The 15910-nt window shown below is 45.0% G+C and overlaps 1 protein-coding gene across 1 annotated transcript in view; it reads left to right on the top strand.

Moving 5' to 3' along the window:
- The window catches only part of PDIL5-3 (PDI-like 5-3), an 86550-nt gene that overhangs the window by 67746 nt on the left and 2894 nt on the right, over nucleotides 1-15910 (top strand). The window lies entirely within an intron of this gene.

Below are 15910 nucleotides of genomic sequence, written 5' to 3'. Positions count from 1 at the left end.
GTGGGCTTTTCATTTTACCAATGTACAGTTATGTGGGTTCATGCGCGATTGTCGAGGCAAGAGCCTCTTGCACAGGTACTGCATTAGCTAGCGGCTAATCCCCCGCAGGACAGGTGAATTCGGAGAGGTTTCACGTCAGAAATCTCGTCCGATTCAAAGGGCAAGTAGCCCTACAGGTGCAGAGCTCGAGGTCTTGCTACAGATGCGACCGGCACGCGAAACGGAGCCCAAAACAGGGGAGCACAGCCTGCTGTGTATTTTTGCAGGTTTAGGGTTTCGGCCCTAAACGGACCCTAATACACCCAGGAGGTTTGGGGATGCGAGGGGACCGGTGTATAGGTGAACTGGCGCATTTTCGAGGCAGAAAACAGAGAATTCAACGTGTTGCAGATTCTCGCTAGGTTTTGCAAAGTGTTAATATGCGTCGGGAAAGTCACCTATTGCATGGGGATACTGACTGTGAAGCGTCCTAGTATAGTTATGTTACCGAAATCGGGCCAGAACAGGTGTTTCTTAGCCTTGATTGTGCGGGGCAGCTCGTAGGAGATCACAGGTTTTATTCCCTTTGTTAAAGAATAAAGAAATACCAAAAGGGGCGCCAAATTTGGGGCCTACAGGTTGTCGGCGTCTGCTCGGAGCATTCTAGCTCCCGAGCCGTGTGTGTACTTAGGTGTTAATCCCCATTACAGGCTACCTTTGCAAAGTACTCTGTGTGTGTCTAAAGTAAAGAATTTCGGGTGAAAGCCAACGCCTACCGCCCCACGGACCAGTTTCAAGGTTCTGTTGCCAGGACATCAATCACTTTTTCCTCAAAGAGTGAGCCTCAGTTGTTTTGGGTAAAGACACAGAGCGCAGGAACGTGGGATTACACTATGGCTGACAAGGGGAAGGGCATTATGGAAGAGGGTACCTCTTCAAAGGACAGGCAGGAGATCCCTATGATTTTCGAGATTGGCGAGAGCTCACGGCCACGTCAATCTGTACCTCCTGTCAATGTGAATGTCCCTCCAGTAGTATAGGGCTTTATGACTCGGCAACTTGAGGATGATGTGTTCAAGACTCAGTTAGTTGCCACGGTGAATGTCTTTTCGCAGCTGGTGCAGAATCCAAGGTTTATGGAGTTCTTGCAAGCGCCACCAATGCAACAACAAAATAGGCAACCTACGCCGCGTACAGAGCTTGTTGATGCTCAAGCCCAGGTACTTCATGCGGCTCAGGAGGAAAGGGAACACTCGCATGTTGCGGAGTCAGGGGCTCCAAAACAGGTTCCTCTTGTGCTTGAACAGGTGGCTAGAGCGCCTATTCCATAGGTTATACCAGTTCAGCCCGCCACCTTTCAGAGCCAGCATGCTGTCTTGAATGGACAGGGAACTGGATACCAGGCTATGCACTTAGTTTTTCCACCACCCACGGTACATCCTGGGTATTTCGGGGGGTGGATCAATGTTCCAAAGTCTAGCTGTTATGCGCCTAGAAGTCGGCCGTACATGCCAGGAACAGTGTTCGGGGGTATGCAAGGCATCATGCCAAACCCCATGCATGGTAGTATCGGCATGCAGCAAGGTTTTCACTGCAACCAAAGCCAGTTTGGGGTGCCACATGGTCATTTTGGCATGGCTGGTTTTTCTGGACAACAGCCAGATATCGCACCTCTGACGCAAAATGTGAATGGCCAAGATGTGCTGATCGTGCCTACCACAGTGCCCATGTTGCAGACTGGCACAAAGTGATGACGTGGTGGATAGCAAAAACCCTAATTTCTGCCAAAAACCCTAAAATTCCTGCAAACCCTAATTTCTGCCAGAAACCCTAATTTCCGGAAATCACGGAGGCTAAAAAATAAAAATAAAAAAAATAAAATATAATGATGAGCAACGCGAATCTTGCTTTTTCTCTATGCAATGAGAAAGAGAGAGAGAATGCTTTTGCTTTCAAGTTTTGACTCCTTGTGAGAGAGAGAGCAGTTGCTTTTGATTTGAGGCTTTTGGGGCTCTGCTTTTGGGCATCCCTTGTAACCTTTAAATTAGTGGTGAGGGCCTCACTTCTCAGAGCATCTGGACGCAGAGTCTGAGAGTGAATCCCGACCCACTCTCTTGTACTTTGAATTGATTAATACAAAAAGAAATACCGAAAGGGGCGCCAGTCTTTGGGGCCAATATCTCTAGGCACGGAACTCCGCCGGGCCAGTGCAAATCTATTGTGATCTCTGAATTGTTTTGAAGTGGTTATTTGGTGCTCTTGCGATTGATTCTTGACTTGGAGCGTCCAAGTCTGTTATAGTGGTATCAGAGCACGGCCGATTTCTCTTCTACGGGAAATCCGATCCCAATTTTTTTTCCGCGGCACCTATGGCTTCACTCAAGGATCAGTCGACTCCCTCTGCATTTGAAGATGCGGGTTGGGATCACAACGAAGATTCAGACAGAGAGTATGGCCCGCCTCGGCCTACTCAGGCGGAGCGAAGAGAGATGAAGCGTCGTCAATTGATCGGCGATGCAACAAAGATGATGCTCAGTTTTGCGAAGGATCCGAAATTGGCAAAATATATGAGCGAGACTTCTTTTCAGGAAGTGCATGCACAGTGGCAAAAAACCACTACACCACCACTGAAACCCGCTCTCAAGAAACCTTTTGATCACAAACAGTATACAGAGAAGGAATTACAAGAGGTGGCTGATGCAGGGATTGCTCAGCTTTTTGATGCGCAAAAGAAAGCCAAAAAGCACGGCAAAAAGCAGAAGAAAAGCACTGACCACTCGGTTATTTGGGTTGTAAGTCGACTTTTGACAAGGCAAAGAAACAGAAGAAGCGTGTTCGATTTGAAGGAGTACCGAGCTCTTCTTCTTCTTCTTCTTACAGTTCTTCTAGCTCTTCAGATTCGAGCGAAGAAGACAGAAAAGGTAAAAAGTGAAGCAAGAAACAAAGCTTCGGAAAGGGCAAGAAAAAGGCAAATAAGGCTAAATCTCGCCCAGAGACTGACAGTTCTACTGAGGACTCCTCTAGAGACAGCTCAGATTCTGATGATGGAAACTTCTATGCGAACAAGAAGAATTTTTACAAAGCCAACCAGTATGACTTTCTCGAAGATAAAAGCAAGAAAGTCCGAGAGTTTAAGGAAGGTGGCCACACGATCAAGATTGATACTTTTTCAGGATACTGAGATGATTCGAAGGCTTTGTCTTTTTTACAGTAGTTTGACAATGCTTTCGCTAGAGGACGCTATTCAGAGCACTCCAAGATTCAGAGAGCTACCTCTTACCTTAAAGGGGAATGCTCGTACTTGGTGGTCCAGGCTTCTTTTAAACAAGACTGCACCAGTTAAATGGCTGAAATTTAAAAAGCTTTCTATTTCTTCTTGGTTGACGCAATAATATGAACGAGAGTACAGGCTATTTGTTGGCACTTTCTTTGATGCTATCATTGTTTTCTCCAAGAATGAAGCAAAACTCAGAGATCATATGCTTTAGAGATACATTTTTTTTTTGGGACACTTTGTCTCAGCAACAGGAGTGCAAATGGATCCGGCCAAGATAGACACTATCCGTAATTGGTCCGATTTGAAGAATGTCCATGAAGTTGAAAGCTTCTTGGGACTGCGTTCGTACTACAGACGGTTCAAAGAAGAAAGTTTGCAGAGGTTGCTTCCCCTTTGCATATCTTGATACAGAAAGGAGTCCCTTTCTCTTGGGGATCCAGAGAGGTGACTGCCTTTCAGACATTGAAAGAGAAATTGACTACAGGACCAGATTTGACTTTGCCGGACTTACAGAAGTCATTTGAAGTATTTTGTGATGCTTATGGTCGTAGTCTGGGTGCGGTCTTGATGCAAGAAGGCCATGTCATTGCTTACGAGAGCCGATTGTTCTCTAGGCCGGAGATGACAACACAGATTTAGGAGAAAGAGCTTTTGGTGGTTATCCATGCTCTTACTCAGTGGCGGCATTACCTACTCGGAGCGGATTTTACTGTCTTTACAGACCATCAGAGTTTGCGCTACTTCTTTCCACAGAAGCAGCTTTCGGAAAAGCAGATGCGGTGGGCGAACATCTTGTCAGAGTTTCACTTCCAGATTGTCCATGTGCAGGGACAGAAGAATGCGGTGACAAATGCTTTGTCTCGGAAGCCGTTGGTTCTGGCTATTTCCGTGATACATCATAGGAGCTTCGAGGATATGGTCGATCAGTATGCCATAGATACAATTTTGCAGATATTTTCACACGGATACGGGATGGGGAGACAATAGTTGGATACTCCCTTTGGGAAGGCTACTTGATGAGAAAGACTATGTTGTGCGTTACGCAGCCGTTGCGGGAAAAGGTTATGACTGAATGCCACTGTCCACCTTTTACGAGTCACCGCGACATTGCTACCACCATGAAGGGGGTAGAGAGATACTTTTTTTTGGCCGAGACTCAAAAAGGATGTGGAAGAGTTTGTGTGTAGTTGCTTAGTATGCCAGAAGGTCAATTTTGATAGGCATAAGGCACAAGGATTGTTAAAGCCTTTACCCATACCCACCCGCCCCTGGAAAAGTATTGAAATGGATTTCATTTTTTATCTCCCGAGAACACAGAATGATCACGATGATTTTCCAATTACATGGCACGCCTGAGACGATTGTCTCCGACAGAGACCCCAGCTTTATGAGTTTGTTTTGGAAGGCAATTTGGGAGAACATTGGCACGCGGCTGCAGTTCTCGTCATCGTTCCACTTGCAGACTGATGGGCAATTTGAGATTGCCAATGCAGTGATTTTAGATTTATTGAAGTCTTGTATCTCGGATCAGAAGACTCAATGGGAAAAGAACTTACCTTTGGTGGAATTTGCCTACAATAACACGATACACTCTTCGACGGGAAAGACGCCATGTAAGATTGTTGAAAGTGCTGCGAAGGTTCCATCCTTCTTGAGCACGAAAGATTAGATATGTGAAGCGGATGAATATTCGCGAGATTTGAATACGGCTTTTGCCAAGGTTCGTGAGCCTTTGCAGGAGTCTCAAGAACGACAGAAAAAGGCAGCGGATCGCCATCGTCGCGACTTGAAATTGAAGGAGGATGATTGGGTGCTCTTACGTTTTGAGAAGGCACGCCTACGAAAGAAAAAGAAAAAGGATAGGCTTTTTCCAAAGCTTAGTGTGCGATACTACGGACCTTTCCAGATCACTGACAAGATAAATGATGTCTCCTTCCGATTGCAATTGCCAGATACTTGGAGGATTTGTAACAGACTTGGACACTCCAAGTCAAGAATCAACCGCGACAGCACCAAATAACCACTTCAAAACAATTCACAGATCACAATAGATTTGCAATGGCCCGGCGGAGTTCCGTGCCTAGAGATATTGGCCCCAAAGACTGGCGCCCCTTTCGGTATTTCTTTTTATATTAATCAATCATCAAAGTACAAGAGAGCGGTTAGGGTTTCACTCTCAGACTCTGTGTCCAGATGCTCTGCGAAGTGAAGCCCTCACCACTTATTTAAAGATACAAGGGATGCCCAAAAGCAGAGCCCCAAAAGCTTTTAAAATAAAAAGCATCAGTTCTCTCTCTCTCTTAGAGAGTCTTTTCTCTTTTTTTTTATAAAAAAGCAAAATTCGCGTCACTCATCATTTTCCAAAAAAAAAAAGAAAAAAAAAATTCAGCCTCCGCGATTTCCGGAAATTAGGGTTTTTGGCAAAAATTAGGGTTTGCAGGAATTTTAGGGTTTCTGGCAGAAATTAGGGTTTCTGCTGTCCGCCACGTCATCACTTTGTGACATACCCCCCTCTTGAAAGCATTGTAATCGACCGTGATTACGCCTGCAAAACCGACAAAAGCCATAAACCGTCTTAGTAGACACTGACTGTTAGTACCTACGTACTAGGAACATACATCTAGCACATGTACAAAAGCGACAGTCACATCACACGACATCACAGGACATCCCAGACATCACAGGACATCACATGACATTCAACATTCATTTGGATCTTAGACCATGATTTATCGGTAATGTAGCTAGCAATCACATCTAGGTCCAATCGGGACCTCATCGATGTCCGATTGACTAACCCCTATTGCAACCATGTCTATTCGAGATCAAGTAGACCAAAATGCTGTAGTCATTTCGTCTATCAGTTCCTGCACTCACAAGAAGTCAAGAACAAATCTTAATCATTATCAGGAATTCCATTTCATAAAGTCATCCAGCACAATATTGTCAGCTCTCAGTATCCCTGAAGCTCAAAGAGACATCAGTGACTTTAGTATCAAAATCGAGGCATCTCTTGACAAAGGAGTGGAGTGACTCCCCTCTTGTGCATCCCACTGCACCAGATCTCCGGCCAAGCTGCATTCTGGGTTCCGTTTGGAGTAGACTATGCTAAACCAAAACATCGAGGTTAAGTTTCACAATCCGAGGAGTATCTGCTAGGTCCTCCTCCTCCATCCACTTCGCATCAAATGCAGGAAAGTTCTTGCACTAAACCAAGAACCGCCTTCGGACTTTACCTTTCTTCATATCGTTATGTGCCAAAATCTGTTCAGGAACAAGGATCTCCTCGTTTTCTTCCACTTCGGGTTGCTCATCAGGCTCCCCATCATCAGGCACATCACCCTTAACAGGTTTCAAGAGACTCACATGCAATGCATTGTGAATCCTCCAAGTATCTTGCAGCTTCAATCGGAAGGAGACATACATCATTTATCTTGTCAGTGATCTGGAAAGGTCCGTAGTATCACATACTAAGCTTTGGAAAAAGCCTCTCCTTTCCCTTTTTCTTTCATAGGCGTGCCTTCTCAAAAGTAAGAGAACCCAATCATCCTCCTTCAATTTCAAGTCGCGATGATGGCGATCCGCTGCCTTTTTCTGTCGTTCTCGAGACTCTTGCAAAGTCTCGCGAACCTTGGCAAAAGCCGTATCCAAATCTCGCGAATGTTCATCCGCTTCCAATATCTAATCTTTCGTGCTCAGGAAGGATGGAACCTTCGCAGCACTTTCAACAATCTCACATGGCGTCTTCCCCGTCGAAGAGTGTATCCTGTTATTGTAGGCAAATTCCACCAAAGAGTTCTTTTCCCATTGAGTCTTCTGATCCGAGATACAAGACTTCAATAAATCTAAAATCACTGAATTGGCAATCTCAAATTGCCCGTCAGTCTACAAGTGGAACGATGACGAGAACTGCAACCGCTTGCCAATGTTCTCCCAAATTGCCTTCCAAAACAAACTCATAAATCTGGGGTCTCTGTCGGAGACAATCGTCTCAGGCGTGCCATGTACTCGGAAAATCATCGTGATCATTCTGTGTTCTCGGGAGATCAAAAATGAAATCCATTTCAATATTTCCCCAGGGGTGGGTGGGTATGGGTAAAGGCTGTAACAATCCCTGTGCCTTATGCCTGTGTGCCTTATGCCTGTCAAACTTGACCTTCTGGCATACCAAGCAACTGCGCACAAACTCTTCCACATCCTTTTTGAGTCTCGGCCCAAAGAAGTATCTCTCTACCCCCTTCATGGTGGTAGCAATGCCGCGGTGACCCGTAAAAGGTGGACAGTGGCATTCAGTCATAACCTTATCCCTCAACGACTGTGTAACGCACAACATAGTCTTTTTCATCAAGTAGCCTTCCCGAAGGGAGTATCCAGCTACTGTCTCCCCATCCCGTATCCGTGTGAAAATATCTGCAAAATCTGTAGCTGTGGCATACTGATCGACCATATCCTCGAAGCTCCTATGATGTATCGCGGAAACAGCCAGAACCAACGGTTTCCGAGGCAAATCATGTGCCACCACATTCTTCTGTCCCTGCACATGGACAACCTGGAAGTGGAACTGTGACAAGATGTTCGCCCACCGCATCTGCTTTTCCAAAAGTTGCTTCTGTGACAAGAAGTAGCGCAAACTCTGATGGTCTGTAAAGACAGTGAAATCCGCTCCGAGTAGGTAATGCCGCCATTGAGTAAGAGCATGGATAACCGCCAAAAGCTGTTTCTCATAAATCTGTGCCGTTATCTCTGGCCTAGAGAACAAATGGCTCTCGTAAGCTATGACATGGCCTTCTTGCATCAAGACCGCACCCAGACTACGACCACAAGCATCACAATATACTTCGAATGACTTCTGCAAGTCCAGCAAAGTCAAAATAGGTCCCGTAGTCAATTTCTCTTTCAATGTCTGAAAGGCAGTCACCTCTGTGTGTCCCTAGGAAAAAGGTACTGCTTTCTGTGTCAAGATATGCAAAGGGGAAGCAACCACTGCAAACTTTCGTATGAACCGCCTGTAGTACGAACATAGTCCCAAGAAGCTTCTAACTTCATGGACATTCTTCAAGTCGGGCCAATCACGAATAGTCTCTATCTTGGCCGGATCCATTTGCACTCCTGCTACTGACACAATGTGTCCCAAAAAGTGTATCTCTGGTAGGAAAAATTCACTTTTCTTTGCATTAATCACTAACTTGTGATCTCGTAATGCTTGAAAGACCTGAAGCAGATGATCTCTGTGTTCTGCCTCATTCTTGGAGAAAACAATGATGTCGTCAAAGAAAGTGCCAACAAATAGCCTGTACTCTCGAAAAATCCTATCCATCATCCGGTTAAATGTCGCAGGAGCATTGGTTAAGCCAAAAGGCATCACCAAAAACTCAAATAACCCAAAAGTCGTCCGAAAAGCTGTCTTGTAGACATCTCCTGGCGCTATCCTGATCTGATGATATCCACTCTTCAAGTCAATCCTGCTAAAGCACGAGGATCCCTGTAACTTGTCGAGTATATCATCGATCCTAGGAATCGGAAATCTGTTTTTGATGGTGATTTCGTTGAGAGTGCTATAATCGATGCACATTCTCCAAGATCCGTCTTTCTTCAAAACCAACAACACTGGAGAGCAATACGGTGAAGTACTAGGCCGGACAAGACCCTTTTCCAAGAGGTCTTTCACTAGGTTCATAATCTTTTCATTTTGTACTAGGCTCACACGGTAAGGTGGCTGATCTGGTGGCGTGCTTCCAGGTATCAGATCAATGGTCTGATCTTCAGGCCCTCTGAAAAGCAATCGGCATGAGTGTGGAGAAAAATCTTGGCGTTCTTTTGATCAGGTCAAAACATATTCAACCTTTATCCATCGTTCTGTTCTCTCCCAAAAGAATGAGTAAGACACTGAAGTTCATCAAGTACAATCTCTAAGCCCTTCATTTATCAAAGTCGCTTTCTCGGCCCAGTAGTCAACCACGGCGTAGTTCTTGTGGTACCAAGGGATCCTGAGTAGAACGTCACTCGCGTGCCCTGAACACCCCTGTCATTGCAAACGAAGTTTACCAATGCTTGGTGTAATGGCAACATCCCATCCGGGTGCCAGTCGAACTACCTCCGCCTGTGGCGTCAGTCTGTCGGGCGTAATTCCAAATCGAGCCGCCAATTCCAAGTGAAAAGAAGTTGGCCTTGGCTCCTTCAAAAGAGCTTCCTGATCCTTCACTTTGCCCCAAAAGCAGCAAAGTTTGTACTTTCATTCATTAGATTCGGTGCAGGTCCCACGCCATGTGGTACCAGTTCTGCTTTTCTATCTGCCTTTTCTGCCACATTCCTCAGCTGCTCTCGAACTCTCAGACCTGTCGTCGTCTTTATCATTCTGTTCTTTCTGTGCCTTTTTAGGGTACTTCGCGGAGATATGTCCATGTTCCCCGCATCCAAGCACTTCCCCTCTCTGATGAAGCGAGCTCTCTCCTCTGGAGTAAGCTTGGGTCGTGCATCCTTTTTTTTCTCTGGGTTGCTCTTTTTCTTTCTACTTTCATTCCTAGAAGTCTGTTTGGCTCGTTGTGTCATGGCCTCATCTGTGGGGCAGGTCAGACTGCCAGAGTGAATGGCAAAGCCCCGCTTCGCATGACTCATCAACTCCTGAATAGAAGCTTACTTCTGTTCCAAGCAGTGATCTTGGATCTCTGTAGGTAGACCCAAGGTAAACCGCTCAATCTGTTCTCTGAACGAGATCTTCTTGAATGAAGAGGCGGGTAGAAAAGAGCTCCAGAATCTTTCACAATAAGCATTGATTGTATCTTTCTTGGTCATCTCAAGATGGTTCCAAGCAGCTCGTACATCTCATTCATATTCTTGCGTCAACCAAGAAGAAATAAAAAGCTTCTTAAATTTCAGCCATTTAACTGGCGCACTCTTGTTAAAAGAAGCGTGGACCACCAAGTACAAGCATTCCCCTTAAGGTAAGAGGTAGCTCTCCGAATCTTGGAGTGCTCTGAATAGCGTCCTCCTGCGAAAGCGATGTCAAAGTGCTGAATAAAAGACAAAGCCTTCGAAGCATCTGAGTATCCTGAAAAGTATCAAACTTGATCGATTGGCCACCTTCCTTAAACTCTTGGACTTTCTTGCTTTTTTCTTCGAGAAAGTCATACTGGTTGTCTTTGTAAAAATTCTTCTTGTTCGCATAAAACTTTCTGTCATCGGAATCTGAGCTGTCTGTAGACGAGTCCTCAGTAGACCTGTCAGTCTCTGGGCGAGATGTAGCCTTCTTTGCCTTTTTCTTGCCCTTTCCGAAGCTTTGTTTCTTGCTTCGCTTTTTACCTTTTGTGTCTTCTTCGCTCGAATCCGAGGAACTAGAAGAACTATCAGAAGAAGAAGAAGAACTGGGTACTCCTTCAAATCAAACACGCTTCTTCTGTTTCTTTGCCTTATCAAATGTGGACCGACGACCCAAACATCCCGCGAAGTCAGTGCCTTTCTTCTGCTTTTTGCTGTGCTTTTTCCCTTTCTTTTGCACGTCGAAAAGCTAAGCAATCCGTGCATCAACCACGTTCTCCAGTTCCTTCTCCGTATATTTTCTTGGAGGCAGAAGGTTTCTTGAGAGCGGGTTTTGGGAGTGGTGTTGTGGTTCTTTGCCACTCCATCTGTACCTCTTCCAAAGAAGTCTGGTTCATATATTTTGCCATATATTTTGCCATCTTCGGGTCCTTGGCAAAATTGAGTATCATCTTTGTTGCATCGCCAATCAATTGACGACGCTCCATCTCTCTTTGCTCCGCCTGAGTAGGCCGAGGCGGGCCATACTCTTTGTCTGAATCTTCGTTGTGATCCCAGCCCGCATCTCCAGATGCAGAGGGAGTCGACTGATCATTGCCTGAAGCCATAAATGCCGCGGAAAAAAAAAATTCGGGGATCGGATTTCCCGTAGAAGAGAAATCGGTTGTGCTCTGATACCACTGTAACAGACTTGGACACTCCAAGTCAAGAATCAACCGCGACAGCACCAAATAACCACTTCAAAACAATTCACAGATCACAATAGATTTGCAATGGCCCGGCAGAGTTCCGTGCCTAGAGATATTGGCCCCAAAGACTGGCGCCCCTTTCGGTATTTCTTTTTATATTAATCAATCATCAAAGTACAAGAGAGCGGTTAGGGTTTCACTCTCAGACTCTGCGTCCAAATGCTCTGTGAAGTGAAGCCCTCACCACTTATTTAAAGATACAAGGGATGCCCAAAAGCAGAGCCCCAAAAGCTTTTAAAATAAAAAGCATCAGTTCTCTCTCTCTCTTAGAGAGTCTTTTCTCTTTTTTTTATAAAAAAGCAAAATTCGCGTCACTCATCATTTTCCAAAAAAGAAAAAAAAAAATAAAAATTTTAGCCTCCGCGATTTCCGGAAATTAGGGTTTCTGGCAGAAATTAGGGTTTGCAGGAATTTTAGGGTTTCTGGCAGAAATTAGGGTTTCTGTTGTCCGTCACGTCATCACTTTGTGATAGGATTCACAATGCATTGCATGTGAGTCTCTTGAAACTTGTTAAGGGTGATGTGCTTGATGATGGGGAGCCTAATGAGTAACCCGAAGTGGAAGAAAATGAGGAGATCCTTGTTCCTGAACAGATTTTGGCACAAAACGATACGAAGAAAGGTAAAGTCCGAAGGCAATTCTTGGTTAAGTTCAAGAACTTTCCTACATTTGATGCGAAGTGGATGGAGGAGGAGGACCTAGCAGATACTCCTCGGATTGTGAAACTTTACCTCGATGTTTTGGTTTAGCGTAGTCTACTCCAAACGGAACCCAGAATCAGCTTGGTCGGAGATCTGGTGCAGTGGGATGCACAAGAGGGGAGTCACTCCGCTCCCTTGTCAACAGATGCCTCGATTTTGATACTAAAGTCATTGATGTCTCTTTGAGCTTCAGGGATACTGATAGCTGACAGTATTCTGCTGGATGACTTAATGAAATGGAACTGACAGCCGAAATGACTGCAGCATTTTGGTCTGATTGATCTCGAATAGACATGGTTGCAATAGGGGTTAGTCAATCGGACATCGATGAGGTCCCGATTGGACCTAGATGTGATTGCTAGCTACATTGCCGATAAATCATGGTCTAAGATCCGAATGAATGTTGAATGTCATGTGATGTCCTGTGATGTCTAGTGATGTCCTGTGATGTCTTGTGATGTGACTGTCGATTTTGTACATGTGCTAGATGTGTGTTCCTAGTAGGTAGGTACTAACAGTCAGTGTCTGCTAAGACGGTTTATGGCTTTTGTCGGTTTTGCAGGCGTAATCGCGGTCGATTACAATGCTTTCAAGAGGGGGGTATGTCGCAAAGTGATGACGTGGTGGACAACAGAAACCCTAATTTCTGCCAGAAACCCTAATTTCCGGAAATCGCGGAGGCGTTAATATATATATATATATATATATATATGTATATAATGATGAGCGACGCGAATCTTGCTTTTTCTCTATGCAATGAGAAAGAGAGAGAGAATGCTTTTGCTTTCAAGTTTTGACTCTCTGTGAGAGAGAGAGAGAGCAATTGCTTTTGATTTGAGGCTTTTGGGGCTCTGCTCTTGGGCATCCATTGTAACCTTTAAATTAGTGGTGAGGGCCTCACTTCTCAGATCATCTGGACGCAAAGTCTGAGAGTGAATCCCGACCCACTCTCTTGTACTTTGAATTGATTAATACAAAAACAAATACCGAAAGGGGCGTCAGTCTTTGGGGCCAATATCTCTAGGCACGGAACTCCGCTGGGCCAGTGCAAATCTATTGTGATCTGTGAATTGTTTTGGAGTGGTTATTTGGTGCTGTCGTGATTCATTCTTGACTTGGAGTGTCCAAGTCTGTTACACAGACCATCCCTTATGACAACTTGGGGGCACTAGAGAAGCCGAAGGCTTACAAAGAAGGTGGTGCAGCTGTAAAGTTCTTACCTTCCTCCAGGAGTTCGATACAGCTTATGCGGGAGGGAATTTTACAGAGGCCTCGAAGGTCAGGAAAGCTGCCACTTTCTTAAAGGACAATGCGCTTACATGGTGGACGACATTGTTAATGCAAGGACACTTCAAGCAAATGCTTGCATCTGCTTGGCTATCAAATGAATTTGAAGCCGACGTCATGACAGATTGGCACCAGCTTACTTCAGCTTCGTGCAAGAGCTTGCTGGAGTACAATAGGAGGTTTTGTAAACCGTTACTCTCAGTGACCTCCTACAGATTTGTGCCATTGACAGAGCAGATAGAGAAGTATTGTTGTGGGCTGCCTAAAGGGCTTCGCGATTACTGTACAAAGAACAGAGTGGCTACCCTCACTCAGCTTATGGAAGTTGCGAACACTAGTCTTGCCTTGTTGAAAGGAGAGGACAGTGGATTTCCGAGCAACGACAAAGGAGGGCTGCAAAAGAAAAATTCAGCGAAGAAGCCCTTTGTGAAAACAGCTCTTGATGCGTCACAGGGGTCAGAAAAGGCCACCAAAGACAAGGATTCAGTCGGGACTTCTGGAGCGCAGGCAAAGAAACAGAAAAGAAAGCCTTTTGTGCGCAAGTCGCTCAAGGAAAAGAAGGTCCTAATTCCTGGTCACTTTTCTATTTATTGTCCACAAAGGAAAAGACCAGCTGACTCACAGGATAAAGAAGACTAGAAAGGCAAGAAGCCTAAACCCACGGCAGGTTTAGTGCCAGACATGGTGGGTGACAGGCCCAGCACAGATGCCAGTGAGTTATGCAGGGCATGGGGTAAAGTTAGGGATCAGACGGCACTCATCTTCTTTGATCCAGGTGCCAAAGCCAACTTTATCTCACCAGAGTTAGCTATGAAGCTGGGCATCAGAGCTGAAGAGATGGGATACACAGCAGAGGCAAGGTTCGCATGTCTTGGCCACTCAGAGTGTGTTACTCCTATCATTGGAAAACTGCGTCTGCAATGTGCATATTCAGTCGTATGTGGACACAGAAGAGTTCTACATCATGCCGTTGGAAGGTTGTGACGCCCTGTTGGGGATCCCGTGGATGTTGCGAGTGCATGGAGTCTTGGATGCCTACAACAAAAAGATCACTGTACAGCATAGGGGCAAAACTCACATCTTGGATGTAAAGCTTAAAGGACAGTCAGTCCCTATTGTATGTGCTTCTGCTATCACTTCTGTAATAAAGAATCATCTTTCTGTGTACTTGATTTTTCCACGTGATGTGTTAGATAGTGATCAGTCAAATTTATCTGTGTTAGATAAAGAAAGCTCAGCATTTTTGCAAAAGTTTAGTGAATGTTTTGCTGATTCATTACTGCCGCAATTGTTGCCAGAGAGACCTGAGGACCATCGGATAGATTTGGTTCCAGGGTGTAGCCCACCAAATAGACCTCCCTACAAGGGTAGTGCGGCACAGCAGAAAGAGATTATGGGCCAGGTTGAGGAGTTATTAGAGAAGGGGCTGATTCAGCCTAGTTCTTCACCCTTTTGCTTCCCAATGCTCCTAGTGCAGAAGAAGGATGGCTCATGGCGCATGTGTAGTGATTACTGTGCGTTGAATAAGAATACCATCAAGAAAAGGTTTCCTATTCCTAGAATTGATGATATTCTCGATCGTTTAGAGGATGCTGCAATTTTCAGCAGGATAGACCTTAAGAGTGGGTACCATCAGATTCGTATAAGGCCAGAGGATGTGCACAAGACTGCATTTAGAGCGACATTTGGTTTTTATGAGTTTCTAGTGATGCCATTTGGGCTAACAAATGCTCCTGCCACGTTCAACAGAATGATGGACCGGATTTTCCACTCGCATCAACAGTTTGTTGGAACATTCTTCGATGACATGATAGTGTATTCGAAGAATGAAGAGGAGCATAGGCGTCACTTGACCATTGTGTTCGAAGGGCTGCGCAGTCACAGGTTACTTGTCAATCCTAAGAAAAGTGAATTCTTCCTCGAAGAGATCCACTTTCTTGGCCACATAGTCTCAAAGGATGGTGTTAGAATGGATCCCGCAAAGGTCGAAGCTATCAAGACATGGCCAAACTTGAAGACTGTGCACGATGTCAGAAGCTTCTTGGGATTGTGTTCCTACTATAGAAGGTGTATCAGAAATTTTGCAGAGATAGCATTGCCTCTTCACGCTTTGCAAAAGAAAGAGGTCACTTTCAGATGGACCCAAAAAGAGATTTCAGCTTTTAGTCTCTTAAAGGAAAAGTTGACTTCAGATCCAGTAATTGTTTTGCCAGACCTCAGGAAGTCATTTGTGGTCCAGTGTGACGTGTGTGGCAGTAGCATCGGAGCATTGCTAATGCAAGATGGATGGGTATTAGCTTATGAAAGCCGAATTTTGCAAGGGCCAGAGAGGACTATGCAAGTGTATGAGAAAGAGCTCTTGGCCGTGATTCATGCCCTTTCTAGCTGGAAGCACTACCTCTTAGGTGCTGATTTTGTTGTCCAAACAGATCATCAGACCTTGCGATACTTCTTGACACATTCAAAGTTATCCGAAAAGCATATGCGATGGGCAAACATTCTTTCCATGTTCCACTTCCAGATTATGCATGTGGAAGGCAAGAAGAATGTTGTGGCTGATGCGTTATCAAGAAAGCCACAAATTTCAGTTGTGTCAATTCCTTATCATCATGAGTTAGATGACATGAAGGAACAATATACTGCTGATGAAGATTTTGCAAGG

This window comes from Adiantum capillus-veneris, chromosome 23, assembly GCF_014529385.1.
Source record: "Adiantum capillus-veneris isolate H3 chromosome 23, ASM1452938v2, whole genome shotgun sequence".
Taxonomy (NCBI): domain Eukaryota; kingdom Viridiplantae; phylum Streptophyta; class Polypodiopsida; order Polypodiales; family Pteridaceae; genus Adiantum; species Adiantum capillus-veneris.
This window is presented reverse-complemented; position numbering and strand designations above follow the sequence as displayed.